Raw genomic sequence first — 16,354 nt, 5'->3', positions numbered from 1 at the left:
AAAAGAAAAAAGCCCCCACTTTAGCATAATTGTAATGTTTTGATTGCAGGATATTTAACTTTCCTTCTCATTTATATTCTACCTACTTAAAGAAATGCCTAAGTATGCAAAGTGCTACTTGTTATAACTTGGTTACTAAAAAGCCTCTTTTTAAAAACAGAATTATTTTCTAATTTTATCTAGAGTCATTTCTGATTTCTTATAAAGACAAGAGGTACAAATACAAATAAAAATCAGGAAAAAATGAAGTGCAATAGTCTAAGTTTTTAAGACATTTCCTTGGTCAGGAAATCTCATAGTTTTGCTTTTCACAACAATTTTGAATAAGGATGCTTTTAAATCTACCATTACAGACTGGTTTAAGCCTCCTTCTGTGACTTGCAGGAAACTCACTCAGCCACTATTCTGTAGTGTCAATGAGGGATTTTCTACAACTGATACAAGTTTATATCTCCAGCGCGTTATTGATTTCATTTTGTTTCTTATCACTCGCATCACATTTTTGCACTTCTCTTTGCCCAGAAATAACTTAACAAGATTAAAATACAGTTTGTAATTATGTTGCATTAATTAACATGTTTGAGAATCCAACATAAAGATAGCTAGTGGAGCAGGAGACACCCAAATCTGTTATTGTGACACTTTGTTTAAAAGAAAGCTTTCTGGCTCTGTTAATTTGCCAACAACAATAGGTTCTGTACAAAATGTTGTTTTCCCCTAATAAATTCACATTTATCTCTAACGGAACGTACCAACCGAGCTTATGCAGAAAATGCAGACATCTAAGGGTACAGTCTAAACATTTTTTAAAGCAACAACATGTAGACCACGTGGTTTGGAAGAACAATTCCCTTCAAAAGATAAAGAGCAGAGTTCTTTCCCATTTTTGTGGGACTGCTTCCTCCTCCTTGCTGTCTCACATCTCATCGCTTGACACAGTTAATCGCACGGATCTCAGATTCATACGTTGGTGGATTTGTCTCAACATCTCTGGAGGAAGCCTACAATGCTCTCAGTTGTACAAGGATGAGGCCGGTCTACATCAAAAACTTCATCCCTCTAACAGAACTGCGTTTTCCTGAGCACTGCAACTCTGACAGCGGTTCATTCTGCAGCATCAGGTCCTGTCGCTACCACGGCGGTGGCCAATAGCAAATTTCACTGGTTTTCAAGTCTGTTTGTTATCCAGAATACTGTCAAATCATTACAGAACATGGAGCACAGAAACATATCCCCAAAACTAAAGGGAAATACTACCTAAGTAAGAGCAGGGTTCAAATGAAGCAGGGTGCACGGTGGAATTGTGGTGTTCAAGGTAACAGAAGCTTTCACGATGCTGCATTCAAGAGAGGTTTCCTGACACACTTAGATAAAGTTGGTCTCTCAAACCAAGCAACTGGACTGTTTCCTTCGCGCTTTATGTGAGATGCAAAAGAGGCAGACATAAAAGGCAAGCGGGGTGCATATAAATCTTTAAGGTAACAGGGATCCTACAAATCTTATTGCTTTTCTCTGTTCACCCCAGGTCATCATACAACTGAATATAAAACCCAGCAAATGTTATTTTTGTATCAGGAGCTGCAAAGGAATTGTACTGTAAATTTGCCCTGATTCACCCATGCGAGGGACCAATTTGGCAGATCATCCATCTTGTTCACTGTACACTGTCAGGGATGGCATGAATTCCCTACATGATAAACAGATTTCTTCTCAGGTCTGTGTCCTTTAACCCACAGCAAGGTCAAAATTATGGCTGCCTAGCTAATAAACTGCACGGCACTCGTTCAAGTTCCCTCTAATTTTGTCCCTTGTGCCAGCTTATACAAATCTTCCTGAATAACTAGAGCAGCTGCAAATTTCCTATACAATTCCTCATCCGTGCACTGCAAGCCACACGCACACACGGAGTGCAGAAAAAAATCCAAAACGAAAAAAAACAAACAACCGCACAGGACTAAACAAAAGCATTTACTAAGGCTTCTTTCTCCCTCTCCTTTCCCTGCCCAGCCTAATTATGTAAACAACAAAGGTAATCTATATTATCATCTATCACTGAAATGCTCTATGTTGCTCACATATTAGCTTATTTATTTTTTATATCGCATATCAAGAGCTTACTTGAATTTCATTTTTAAGACCAATCTGCTGCTTATTTACTCAAAAAGGTAGGATTATCTGAATCTAATTTTGGAAGGCAGTACAGATGACAAACTGCTTTTTTTTTTTCCCCCTAACGAAAGGCAGCGTATAGTGATTTCAGATGAGGCATTATGCACGTATACTACAAATAACTCAAAATATGTTCCCCATTCATTTTTAGCATTTTTCCCTTATGGAGAAACATTTTCAAGATCACCTAAATCTTTGAGGAAAATATCCATTATTTGGAAAAGTCGGTTCAATAATCAAATAACGCAAACATTTCCCGTTAATCTACTTAAAAAATTAAATAGACATTTAGAGTACAAGTGACTGCCGACAGAACAAAGGGGAAAATTGAATGTATTCACTATTACAGATTTAACTGTCAATCCACAGCCATTTCCCATGTTTTATGAAATAATTTGTCTGTATTCATTTCTCTCAAGTTCCTCACAGGACAAAGAAACAAATTCAGGACATCTGAAAAATACATATTAAGATTTCAAAAGTAGCAATTGAACATTTCCAATGAAAATAATACATTGAAAGCTTATTTTTTTGAAAATGCGTTCTGCTTTTTTAACCCCAGACTTCACTGAAGAATAGCACTAAATTACGAGCGATCCAATTTCTTACAAGAGCGTAAAACTGCATTACAGTGGGCTGTGGGTATCCCATGATGCCCACCCTGCAAACCCCACAGCCACCAGCTATTGAAGAAGTTACTTTAATAAATTCCAGATAAACTTTGCTATACCAAAGGGGTGTTGCATTTTGCTTTCCAACAGCCTGTATCCAGTTTAAAACCTGAAGCAAAAGCCCAAAAGCTTCAAAAATAAGGTCCTAAAAGTAAAGAGCTGGAGTGATCAAGAGCATCCTCAGTGGTGAGGACACTGCAGAACCTGGGAATTTTTTAAGTCTCGGGCAGCCAGAGAAGTGAGCCATGCCTTCTGCTTTGTAGAGGATGGGAGAAAGACCTCCAACAAACAGGATGTCCCCAAACTAGCTTGGTGGAAAGACGGTGTCCATCAGGTCCCGCGCATGTGATGAAGACACATCAGTTTAAGTTGACAATTTCGAATGATCGAGAAACTGTTGATAAACATCTTTAAAGATTCAAATACACCATAAATGTGTGTAAATAACATAAGTGATCTAAATCTTCTAAAGCCGCAAGTATAACTGAGTCATGAAAGGGTAAAGGCTCTACCATGCAATTTTACACTATTCATTCAGAATATACATGTTTGGGGTATAGGGAAGTTCGGCACTTCCAACCAATTTTTAAAAGCACTTTCAAAGATGCAGCATACAAAATAATAATCAAATGCAAATGAAGTACTAGGAAGCGATGTCTGCATAAATGGGCCAGTAATTTGAAATATTTGGCAAGTGCAACTGGCCTCCATTCATAGCTAAAACATGAAGACAACTGAAACACCAACACCGGCAATTTCACAGTTGATGAAAACAGCTAAGAGAGCTATGGCCATGCAGGGAAGGTGAGCATTCAGGTCTTTGAAGGCAAATACATCTTCATAAAGACCAATACATCTGATGCAGTTTGCGAAGGCCAGAGAGCCGTACTTGGGAACACCTCACTCCTGGCAGAACACACGGCCCTTCTTCTCAAGTCAGGAAATTCTTTAGTTTTCTTTTTCCCTACTACAATACTAGAGAGGGATGCATAATCTAAAATGAAGATACAGAAATGACTGAAAACAAAGTCAACGTTATAAAAAGACATTATTCTGTCTTCTTTTTAAATACTATTTTCCCAATATAAAATTGCTGCTTGAACGACCGTCTTACTGCAGCAAAACCCCAAAGCAACATCACAGCTTGCCCATTCCCCTCCCCACCCCTTAGCAGTTATCAGTTAAGAAACTAAACAAGCTTGCAAACAATTTAGCATATAGGGTCTGTCTCAGCATTTTACAAAACTAGTTAAGAACTGTAACAACAACTGTAACAAGAACTTTATTATGCGAACACAGAAAATCTTCTGTGGTCTTGCATTCCTTAGCCCAATGGATGAAGCCAAGTCATATTTTGGTCCCATCCATCCTCTCCACCTTCCCCATCGCTTCTATCATGACAGCACTTTGGAAAACATGAGAAAGTCGGAAAACAGAGTTCCAGTCTCAGTTCATTGGTTACAGCGGTTTTCCTGAACTTAACATTAGCTTTTCTTACTCTTCTCCAACTACAACATTTCCCACCCCCGTGCTGGGGTCAGGTCCCTAATACTGGATCCTGGGTCCCGAACTGCTTGAACACTGGCTGTAGAACATTTTGGACTATGATTATCCCACCAGTGGCCTGCAAATTATCTGAAAACACCTTCCCCAACACAGTACCAGCCCGACACATTCCTCTACAAGGTCTGATCGTGTCCTGCCATTGTAAGCCAACAAAATCCCTATAGGGTGTAACGGACCACAGGCAGCACTGGGCTCCCCTCCTGAGGATCACCCGCTCAGCCGCATGAACTTGGTGAAGACATTTAATTATATTCTGCAAAACTGCAGGGCACTGGTCAAGAAGGACCATTTTTGTGGTTGTGATGTACAGCAACTCTTCTGACCACAGAATCTAACACGGCCGCCCATAGCAAAGCAGCGGTAGAGCTCAGCTCCACAGCATGCTTCCGCTGGATGCTCCTTCTCAGGCTCAGGACACCTCAGATGCAAAGACTTGCAGGTGATGCCTGCTACAACCTCCCCGGAAAATCACAGACGTCTACATGACCTGACACCACTCCCGGATGTATCCCCCTCAACAGAGGTATCTAGATGATGGAGCAGTGTTGAGACATGGATATGGTTTCATCAGTCCCAGAGGCAACACGCTGCTGTCTGCCAGCACGGGCAGGTTCCTCCAGTGAAATTTCTTGCGCACATTTTGAGAGCTTCAGGTTTGCCACTTTTGCTCCGCCCCTGCCTCAACTCCTACAGCCTCGGCAGCAAACTGACTTCAGGCCCGCTTGTAAATCAGAAGTTCAGAGCAAAGATCTGAACAAGAATTTGCAAGCATAAACGACGAGCTCAACGCTCCGCGCCTCTCCTCCCAGCACGCTCGCCCGTCTAGAAAGAGCACTCCGTACTTTTGCAGCTCAGGAACCGCTGGGAGAGAATAAACTGCCCAACCTTTGTTGCTAAGACAAGCTTAGCTAATAAGCTGCAAAAGGACTCACGGGGAACGAGGTACAGAACGTGGAGAAGTTGAGGAAGAACACGCAAAACGCAGAAGGTATTCAGGGGCCTCTAAAAGGATTATGAAAAATATTATATTCTAAAGACAGCAGGTAGGCAACAGCTGCCCTAACTTTCAGAGCAAAGTGGATTGAAAAAGCAGATCCACTATAATTTTCAGAGACAAATCTCTGTAGTTTATCTGATCCCCTATTTAAATTTCAATACACAGTCCTCTATCTGCAGTAATAATAACCTAAATTCCATTTAGTGTTCATTTGAGCAGTCAGGATAAAGTCATTTCTTATTATCTCCCCACTGTGTAAAAAACAGCTTGAAGGTAGGAAGTCAGCAAGCATTTTCACCAAAAAGTAATTATTGTAAGTGACATTTTTACTGCTGGCATGCCATAAGGCGAACTGCGCATTTGGAAGGACAAGTTGCTAAAACAAAATGACAGGGTACTCTGTGACATTCCGACAAGAACCCAAACATGATTTAACCGGCGCTTGGTTTGATGCACCACTTCTCGTCATGTCCGAAGCTCAGGCTTCAGGTCCGTGCCAAACTAGTCAAATTCCAAGTTCCTCATGGGGGAACAGTGAGAACCGCCACGTCCTGCGCTGAGGGGAGCGGGGAGGCAACGAAGCATCCCGTCCTCCGCTCATTTCCTTTGCGGCAAATCAGGAGGGATGATGAAAGCAGACCAATGTGGACAGGAGATTTCTCGGCAACCTCTTAAAAGAGCATTTGCTACTTCAGGGCCTGCATTTACCTCCGTGTGCAGATGAGTTAATGGACAACAACAGACCTGGCAGGTTGCCTGAGATCAAAGTGGCTCATACTGGGACTGGATTAGTTTCTGCTTTCCCCTGATGATCAGGCTGCCCATTCCAGCCAATTTGTAGACCAAAACCCGGGGTATGTGGTCCTGAGAATCGGAACCTGCTCACGCAGCTGGTCAACGGCACCATCCTCACGACAACCGTGTTGCTCTCTCTCCCAGGGTCTGAAAATTTCAGGCTGAGATATTTTTTTTTTTAAACTCCAGCTTTCTATCTAATTTTACCTTTAGCAGTGGCTGTCTTTGCAGGGTCTTCTAAAGCACAACAACTCTCCTCGCTGACAGCGGTGCAGTGCAAGTCTGAACTACGCAATAAATCTGATCGGCATTTGCGGAACAGCACTGCAATACATCCCTCTTCTGACTAATTAAAAGAAAATACGCGTGAAAGCTGAACGCTTTCTCTCAGGTGGTGGTTTTGGTGGATTTACTTTAAGTAAGTGAACCTTGCCTAGTCACAATTTGCAAATTAATGTGGCTTATGAAAATATGATCCTCCCTACAGTTACAAACTCCCACAGTTATATGTAGGGAGTATACAAACCTCCCCGCAGTGTGCATATCTAATGATGCAAAGTATGTCGGTACGTGCAGTTAGAGTTGCAAGCGCTTGCTATAGTTATGATTATAGATTTCCACTATGGCTGTGGAGATTTTGTTTGTTTGTTTGTTGCACAAATGTTATAACTTTGGGGAAAATGTTATTTTGGGTCTTGGCTCAGAGGGAAATTTGATGTGGATGGGGGGAGGGATCAAAAGAAAACCCCTTTAGGAAAGCGTGCAGATGTATGCATGTCTGCACTGAAAGGGGAGGAAACCAGCTTTGGCTAACTCCAAAATTACTGGGGCAATACTAAAAATAAAGGTCCCCATTCTGCATATGAGTACATGTTAAATGACAGGAGCACACAAAACTATCTGAATGATGAAGGTAAATCTTAGAAGCACTTGAAAAACTACAGTTAAAGGATTACGATGTATTGCTGCAATTTTATGTTGCATTTTCAATAATTTTGTCAGCTTTGCACTTGGGTTGAAAAAGTATGTTTTCAGCCATTCTAGAAACCAGAAGGAGCTGAAGAAATCAGATGTTCAGAAAAGAGCAAGTAAGATGGGAGCTGGCGATAGACTCGTGAAGAGAGATTTACAGCTGGACATTTAAAAGCACTTAGAGAAGTCAGGCAACCAATTCTCCTTTCCATGAATGTGCAACCACAAATCCCTCGGACAGTCTTGGAAATCCCACTATTGCGCCCAAACCTGGCTTAAGACTGGAACTTCTCACGGCCAAGAGCAGACATCAATATCAGTTTAAGGCATTCGTGTCCTGGCTCTATCCCTCACCTCCCTTTTTGCCCGACACTGAACCACAGCTGTGCTGTCCCGAGTGCTCGGGGGAACCAAATCTGTGAACCAGATTTGAAGAACAGCTACCCCACCACCACACACCTGCAACACGGTACGGGTGGAAGGGATTAAGAACAGGAATCTGGATCTCTCTCCTGATCTCATTGGCAGTGCAAGCCCATCAGCAAAAGGATGACACTTATGCCAGCCCCAGCGTTAGCGTAACGAGGAAAGTCCTAGTGCAGCCTTGTGAGTTAAATGTTGCTGGCAGAACACAACTGAAGTACTCCTGTGCCCAGAGCCACCTAACCAACCTGCAAACCAAGCAGAGGCATGCCTAGCTTCTGTGTGACCTACACCTGCTCACTCTGGATAGCGTTTGCCGAGGAACCAGGGCAGGGGTACTGTCCTGCTCAGCTCACGAGCTTTGATCGGGTCAGATCTTCCTCCCTGGGTCTGCCTCTTTGAAAGCCTTTGCCACATGGAGTATGCCAGTGCCACCGCTGGTGTCTCAGTTCTCCTTCTCTGGTTGCTGCATCATGGAACGCCCCGGCTGGTGAACCCTTGCAGCCCTTATCATAGAATTGTTGAGGCTGAAAAGGACTTCTAAGATCATCAAGTCCAACCATTAACCTAACCTGATGAAACCACTTCTAAACCACGTCCCCAAGTACCACATCTGCCCTGTTTTTAAAAAAAAACACCTCCAGGGATGGCAAATCCACCCCCTCCCTGGGCAGCCTATTCCAATGGTTAATAACCCTTTCAGTGAAAAATTTTTTCCTAATATCCAATCTTCACACATATCCCTCCAGCCCCCACCCTGCATCAGCGGGTGCCTTATCGCTCTCCCGAGGGGTGCTGTGTCCCACTGATACAAAATGCCTCAACAGCAGAAAAGTTCAGTTCTGCGCGATATATGCACCATGGTGCGTCCGGATGCGGGGAGGCAAATCCAGGTACTCGTAGAAGAGGAAGAGCTAAGCAGCGTCGCAGAGAGCTGGACAACTGCTGGACAAGGCTGCACGAACTCAAACCAGCAAACTTCTACTGAGGTGGGAGGACTGCGGTACTCGGCTGTTGGCTGCGGCGTGGACACACTTGGATGGGGAGCACAGGTCGCTACAAAGGGCAGTCTGAACATCCGGGATGTACAGAATTTTGTGCAGAGAGATACAATTGGAATTAATCAATTAAAACGAAAAGTTGCACTGAGATCTACCGGACTTCGGCACAGACGCACCAACCCCCGACGCAACTGCACCGCTGGATAAAACTTCCAAATAAGAAGCAGAAAGGGACACTTGAAATAGGCCACTGGGAATCAGGAGGTTTCTACACAGCCAAGATTTTAAGCACTATTTTACAACAAACGAAGGGAAAAAAGAAAAAAAAAAAGTAAAAAAGAATGTAAAGAACTTGAGAATTCTTTTAGCTGGATGTAGAGACACACTCGGGAACATCAGAGCTGTGCTCAGGTCAGGCCAAGAGCCCCAAATCCTTTCCCAGTCTCACCGGCCAAAAGTGGATGTCTACAGAAGAGGTAAACACCACACCAAGCACGCAGGGAGAGGCTCCTCAAACGCCCACCTGCGCACGCACAGCTTCTTCAGCCAAAAGTGGGGTCTTCGTACTGAAGAGTGCAGAATGATAATTCTATGTTTTTACCTATCCCCTTCAAACAATTAAAAAACCCTTTCAAGAAATAATTCAGATTTTAAATTAGGTGATTAATAGCAACATCATGGCTGCTTTAAAAGACATTGCTCTACTCTGCTAATCTTTATTTAATATTCAGATTTTTCTGTGTTTCCATAACTTAGTCAGAAGTCAATATTTAGAAATAACTGCTGGAAAATGTTTTCAATAACCTTATTATGAAAACAGCTTGTGTGCAGAAGCTTTATTAAGGATTTTCTGAATATTAAAACAAATATGTCATGAAAGCAATCAATCAAGATGCCACAACCCCACATCGTTATATTTTTAGGATAATCAAAATAAACGTAGGCACAATACCTTTTGGAAACCAGCGTTAGAGCTTTTTAGAGGATCTGCTGCAGTTTATGGTGTCTTTGTTGACTTGCTGACCTTGTGATTAGAGACTGACTTTAACGTCTTACCATGTTTATAACTGTTTGTTGTCCCCCTCTGTCGTAAGCCTGAGTGTGAAGGTATCTCTGTATCTGAGATTTTAACCTCTTCTCTGCTCCAGACAAGAGTAGGAAGCAGAATGCGTATGAGCACTGTGCACGGCATTTAAATATATCCTCCCCATCGAACAATGCGGACATTCACGCACACGGGACGGATCCAGGGCTGACGACCGCCCGCCTTCCCCAGAAATGAAGTCCTATCTAACATCCGCAGCGCAGGGGGTTGTTCTTCATCTTAGAAGAAAGCAGGCAAAGAAGAGTGACCCCGGACACTGCTACACGAACCGCACTCCTCTTCGGGAGGAGTACTGGTTAAAGTACTGAAACAAAATGACATTTACATTGTATGCAACAATATTATAAAAGCTATTAAGGTACATTATTTTACACATCCTCATAATCTCTCCATACTGCTTTACTTAATTTGTGATAAAATTGTTGAGAAAGGGTACTTAATGTAGGACAGTCAGTAAAAGTAATTTATCATCTTCCCGCTTCGGTGCTCACGTTATCAGCGAACTCATTTTCTGCATTCATCATGCAATCAGCCTATTATTTGCATATTAATCAGGCAGTGGACCATGAAAGAGCCGCATCCCAGCCAAATGCTGCACTATCTCAGGAGGAACACTCAGTAATTATCATACATCAGTGTTATGATGTGGTAATTGATTATAACATCTTTCTGTTGCCCCTGGGGAGTCCCACTGCTAACCCAGCTTCAGGCATTCTGTGCAGATTTTTCTCTGAAAATTAGAGAAACCATTGCTGTCCTTTTATTAGATTTTTTTTTTTTACCTTTACAATAGACAGCTCTCTGAGCATTTCCAAGTTACTTCTGCTTTTTTTTTTTTTTTTAAAATGCAACCTTCATTAGGAAAAAACCCACCTGCCTCAGATCAGAAAAAGTGGGAAAAAAAACCCAAAACAAAACAGTTGGGCTCGTTCTTGTTCGTCCTCTCTCTTTCAAGGTCTGGTGGCTTTTTAGGTGCCGGTATTGCTTACATAATACCCTTCCCCATCAAACACAGCGAAATGTTGCAACTTCAATAGACAGTAATTGCAAAGTTCGCATAAAGGCAGTTAAGCTGCTTTATTTAGGTGCCAAATGAGAGGCTAATTTTGGTCCTCTCGTAAAGGACAAATGAAACATCTGCCAGTTCAAACTTGCACTATTTTTAGGACCCAAGTTCCAGAGGGGTAAAAGAGAGAAACAGCCATAAAACACAACGGCGGTTACATTGCAGCTGATCTCGCGCCTCCTTCGCGTCGGCAGACCCGGGCAGAGAGGAGCCGGGTGGCAGTGCCGCCGCTCACCCCACAACGGGGCACAGCTCAGGAGAGGACACCGGCGGTGACCGTCTCACGCCGCGTGACAGAGGGATGCTTTGGCCGGGCTACCTGCGAGGAGAGCGGGGGAAAAGACTGGCCAGGCCAAGGTTACTCTCCAGAGCAGCTCACTGTCCTGGGGACGGGCTCACCGGAGAGACTCCGAGCACCTCAGCAACACGGGGATATTTTGTCAAGCTTAGGTTTTGCCAATAAATAGTACCGAACAATCCTCGAGTTATTCTGGGGAACAGCCACCCTTTTCAACCCCACTATAGGGCATTACTGCCAACAAAACGAGGATCTTTTCAGTTGCTATCAGCAATATCTTTGACAAGTACAAATACGGGACACGCACTATCAGGCCTATTTTGTATTTCTTGTTCTCATTGTATTTTCTCCTTTCATTAGGCTTATTAATTGGACACTTTTCTATTTCCACTTTTATTTAAATTTGATCTCAAATCCACTTTGCTTTGTTTTCAATGCAAGTTGTGCTTCTTATCAGATTTAAAACAGTTGCTGGATGCTTCCACTTGCTGTTTCTCTGGATGGCTGCTGGCAAATTTAAAAACTTTCAATACCCATCAAATTAGGTGAGACAAATTCATCAGTTTTTCTGGCACCCTAATGCGAAGGACAGGCTAGAAGGTAACTTAGAAGGTATTAATTTTCTAGTAATTTTCTGGCTTTTCTTCTTGGGAATGATTTGCTATCAAGTAATACAGAAGTCTATAATGAGAAGAGGGTTTTGTTGTCAGAGTCTAACAGGCTGTTTATTTCCCTGTTTTAGAGCGACTTGGTGGAGAAGACAGCTCCTCGGAGCTCCCTCCCCATTGTAAGATGGGAATAACAACCCACGTGCTCAGTGCCAGCACACCTTTTCTCCAATATTTTGGGAGGAAAATAGCCCATTATCTGTTCTTAGAATTGAAAGCAAAGTAATCTTCATCCAGCGGAGGAGCATTTTGCAATTTGCTGAGCAGCGGTTGGGCTGTTGCCCGGGGACGGCCGAGGGCGCCATGGCTATCTCCAGCCCACCAGTGGCAGCCACGTGGCCGGACCTGCAGCCCCCTCCTTTTCCCACAAGCAAGCAGCAGACCAACGTGAGCTTCTGCCAGCTGCCAGAGCCTCCTATTACCAGCAGAAAAATATCTGCTCCCTTCGGAGAGGAGCCTTTCTGACCTCTTCTGCAGCTGCCAGCCCATGGGGGACAGATCCCGGCCATCACCCTGGCTCCTGACCCCCCCCGCAGCCGCCTGGCCTTCCCGCGCTGCAGCGCGACTGCGACGGCCTCGCTCGCCTTTCAGTGCTGCTCCAGTTATTTTTATATTCGGCTTTCTAACGTATCAGCTCATCGTTTTCCACCCAGCTCCTCTGTGGTTAGCAGCTGGCAGGAGAATCCCCCCGCGCCTGGAAGCGGGGAGGGGAGGTAACGGGGGCCCCCTCCCCAAAGGAGCCTGCTCATCTCCAAATGCACAAGCAGAGGGAAAAGAAAATGCTGGTAATTAATGAAATGAAGTAATAAGTAATGAAATGATGAACAGTGGAATTTACAGAGCTCTAATATTCAAGGGCCTTGTTTTCTTTTACACAAGGCCAGAAAAGAGTGCAAGGAAGTTACACGCTCAGATTGATGCTGAAGTGACAGTGGAAGCACATCTTCACAAACTGCATCCACTTTCTAGCAACTATGATGTGAACTGGTACTCTTCTAATCCAGCTGAGAAGTACAGCAGCAATAATGGTCTGGAAAATTTTATTTATACAGCTTAGAAAAAGATATTGATTAGTTCATTCTGCTTTTTAAAAATGAAGACTTCGAGAATGAGGCACTGGTGTGCCTGGTGAGATGCTACCACGTGAGCTCCTTGAGTGGAGATCCTCTCACACACACCGAAGGAGAGTGAACGTGAAGGACCAACGTTCCCAAATTAACCACAGAAATAAACCATAGCTGCAACTTGACTGGGTAACTTCTTCAAAACAAATGCTACAAACCCATAACCACACTTCACAGTGAATTAAATTTGTCTTCAGAATCCAGCATGAGTCTCCTCTTTACCGTATTAATATGAAAAGCGTGCTGGTGCTTTGTCATTATAGTTCAGCCGCAAGGAATATCTACCTAGAAAACAGTGTTCACTCTGTGATTACATATTTTACTTTAGCACTTTTATCACAGTAAAGCTATGACCACAATGAGGACCGAGTCATCTTCTGCACGTTTAATCGCTGGGTGGTTCAATGGACAGAAAAGAATACAACTAGGACAGGAATTTCCCTATAAATACCGACTATTTGTAAAGCATCGCTGACAGACAAAGGGCTACGGCCGCACAAGACAGCCTGGGGAGGACAGGGCCGGGCAAGAGGCAGAAATGCCAAGATGATGGCTAGGAATGATAGCCAATGTTCTGTTAAGAACTAACTTGAAACACTGCATTCCCAGGTCCCAGTAAGGTGCCTTGACAGTGATCCTCCCAGCTTTATTGATACCAGAAAGGCTGCCAGGAAGGTTTTCATGGTCCAAATGTCAGGGAAATGGCACAGAATATGATCACACACATCACAGACAGACTACAACAGCTGCCCTTATGAGGAGCCAACTGATATCCCATGGTTTGAAAGCAAGACAGCCATGGCCAACTGCTTCGGAGCCGTCACCTCAAGCCATGCAGAAAGAATGGGGCAACCTCACCAATACGTGCCAGTGTGTTTCAGGGTCAGCATGACCATAACTGTTCAGCTGACTTCGTTGTTCAGCTCCAAACTTTAAAAACACATTCGCACCTAGCACAAAAGGAGACAACCTTCTCAACCTAATGGAAAGACTCAAAAATCAGTCCTCAAACAAAACCTACCTACGCAAGGAATTACCGCAGTCTGACTACCCAGCTATTAAAAGCCCTTCTCTTCCATTTTCTAGACCACTTTGACCAGAACCATCTCATGGCACACAGTTTTACTAACTCGGAATGCCAGCAAATGACTGCAAAACCATTGCTCCCTTCTTTTTGATTCAGTAATAAAAAACAGCTCAAATTTGGGAAGATCTGTCAGCATCACAGGACTGGCTACTCGTGTGATCTCAAGGTACGAAGGATTCATCTCTCCACCGCCTAACCCCAGTTGTGCTCTGCAGCACCATCTTGGACGGCTCCACTCATCCCAAACAAAACAGTACAATGAAGGGAATAACCGTGAACCGTGGAGAGATGGGGGGTAGGAGCTTCTCCATTGCCATCATGTGGCTGGTGAGATCTTCCCGTCAGCGCATGAGGGCGGTAATCCTGAACCTGAATTGTACACCTGAGGTACACTCTCTCCCACTTTGTTTCTCGCAGAGCAGCCAGCATGACAGCATGCTTCTGTTACTGGGTAAACGGGAAGATCTACCCAGTACACGGTTAGCTACCTGCCCGCTCAGCACCTTCTGTACTGAAAAATATTACAGGAATATATATTACATAAATAAAAATATAGTGGATACCTGGGTTTGCCATCATTCCACAATATGCCTGTTACGACATTAACACACTACAGTAAACCACAGATTGCATTCTGATTTTTTGTTCAGATTTTTCTTTCCCAAGGGATGATAAGAAGTAATCTCCCTGTTGTTACAAATGTTTTATTTTGAAAATAAAGCTTTTATGCATATTTTAGTTGATCTAAATACGGTAGATCTTGGGTTTTTAAATCACCAGATAATATGCAATTATCTCAAGCTAGATTCTGATTTTGAAACAAGCTCTAATTAGCTCCCCATTTTATGCTGCTATAATCCTTTCTTCAACTCCCATGAGTGTTACTATTGCTAAGCAGCATGAGGTTAGGAATGATGGATGATACCCAGAAAGGAAGACAAACAAAAGGGAAATTCAGAATCCCCTGAGATCACCCGCAGCTGTATCGGCAAATGAAGATTTCCACATTAGGTCATAAGACGACCCTCACAGAAACACATACCAAAAAGGCAGATCTTTTTCCCACTGAGTATTTGCAAGTCTTTAATGTAGTATATATAGAGAGTATATGTCCTTCACAGAGGATAAATACAAAAGTGAATAAAAAAATTCAGCTTTCCTGGGAGTAGCTACGAAATCAACAGCACCAAAAAAGAAACTTCGTCTTAATGTCATATAGATGCTCAGTAAAGAAATAAGACCCCAAAATTAAACAAACTAACAAGAGCTATATAATACAGTACAAGTGTTTAGAAAAATATCCAAGCACATAAACCTTCTTCTGGCATGTGGCTACTGTCCAAACCCAACCCAGCTCTGATCATCAGTAATGCAACTAAATAAGGGCCAAATTCATAATGAAAAAATGCTGATGCAGTTGGGTGACACTAATTCAACTTTTTTTTTTTTTTTCCATGTGATTTGGTCCGTGCTTTTGACACATAAATCATTAAAAAGGCAGATTTACCCAAGGGCATTAGAGCATTTAGGTGGAAAGAAATACACAAAAATATCCAAGCACATAAACCTTCTTCTGGCGTGTGGCTACTGTCCAAACCCAACCCAGCTCTGATCATCAGTAATGCAACTAAATAAGGGCCAAATTCATAATGAAAAAATGCTGATGCAGTTGGGTGACACTAATTCAACTTTTTTTTTTTTTTTTCCATGTGATTTGGTCCGTGCTTTTGACACATAAATCATTAAAAAGGCAGATTTACCCAAGGGCATTAGAGCATTTAGGTGGAAAGAAATACACAGAAAAAATGTTAGAAAAGGCACGGTGATACTATTTTTGACCACCTAGGGTACAGGCACCATTTTTGTATTAAACATGTTCACTGAAACTTGCACAAAATCACCAAAGCCTTGATGAAAGGTCACAAGCAGAAAATACAGAGAGATAGATATATATACACGCGCACACACACACACATATATATATATACACACAGAGATATATATATATATGGTTGTAATTTTGGTAATTTTGGTATCGACTGTGTTTTTTGAAAATTCATAAATACAGCTTGCAAAGCCTGGCTTCTCTTTGCTAGCTCGCTCTCTCTCTATATATATATATAAAATGCTTATCCCATTCATTCTTACATACAAAAGACTGATGGGTCCATCTGTCCACGTGTGACAATGGAAAACTACTGGACAAAAGAACAGATTTTCATGAATGAGGTGTTAATCAAAACCTTATGATCTAGAAGTGTAACTAACTGGGTCAGAAATCCAGAAAATCTTGCTAGCTTGATAGAACAGTGCCAAACGGTAATGAAAATACTCACAGCTAATAAAAGTTTGAGACGTTACTGTGCATGTTGACACTCTGTACACTGAAGACCTTCTTGGCAAGGCACTCAG

The 16,354-nt window shown here is 42.7% G+C and overlaps 1 protein-coding gene across 1 annotated transcript in view; it reads right to left on the bottom strand.

Annotated features, from left to right (window-relative positions):
* The window catches only part of CUX1 (cut-like homeobox 1), a 210,345-nt gene that overhangs the window by 15,803 nt on the left and 178,188 nt on the right, over positions 1-16,354 (bottom strand). The window lies entirely within an intron of this gene.

Source organism: Charadrius vociferus, unplaced genomic scaffold (genome assembly GCF_000708025.1).
Source record: "Charadrius vociferus isolate BGI_N301 unplaced genomic scaffold, ASM70802v2 scaffold54, whole genome shotgun sequence".
Lineage (NCBI taxonomy): Eukaryota > Metazoa > Chordata > Aves > Charadriiformes > Charadriidae > Charadrius > Charadrius vociferus.
The sequence above is the reverse complement of the archived record's forward strand: the minus strand, read 5'-3'. Positions and strand labels throughout refer to the sequence as shown.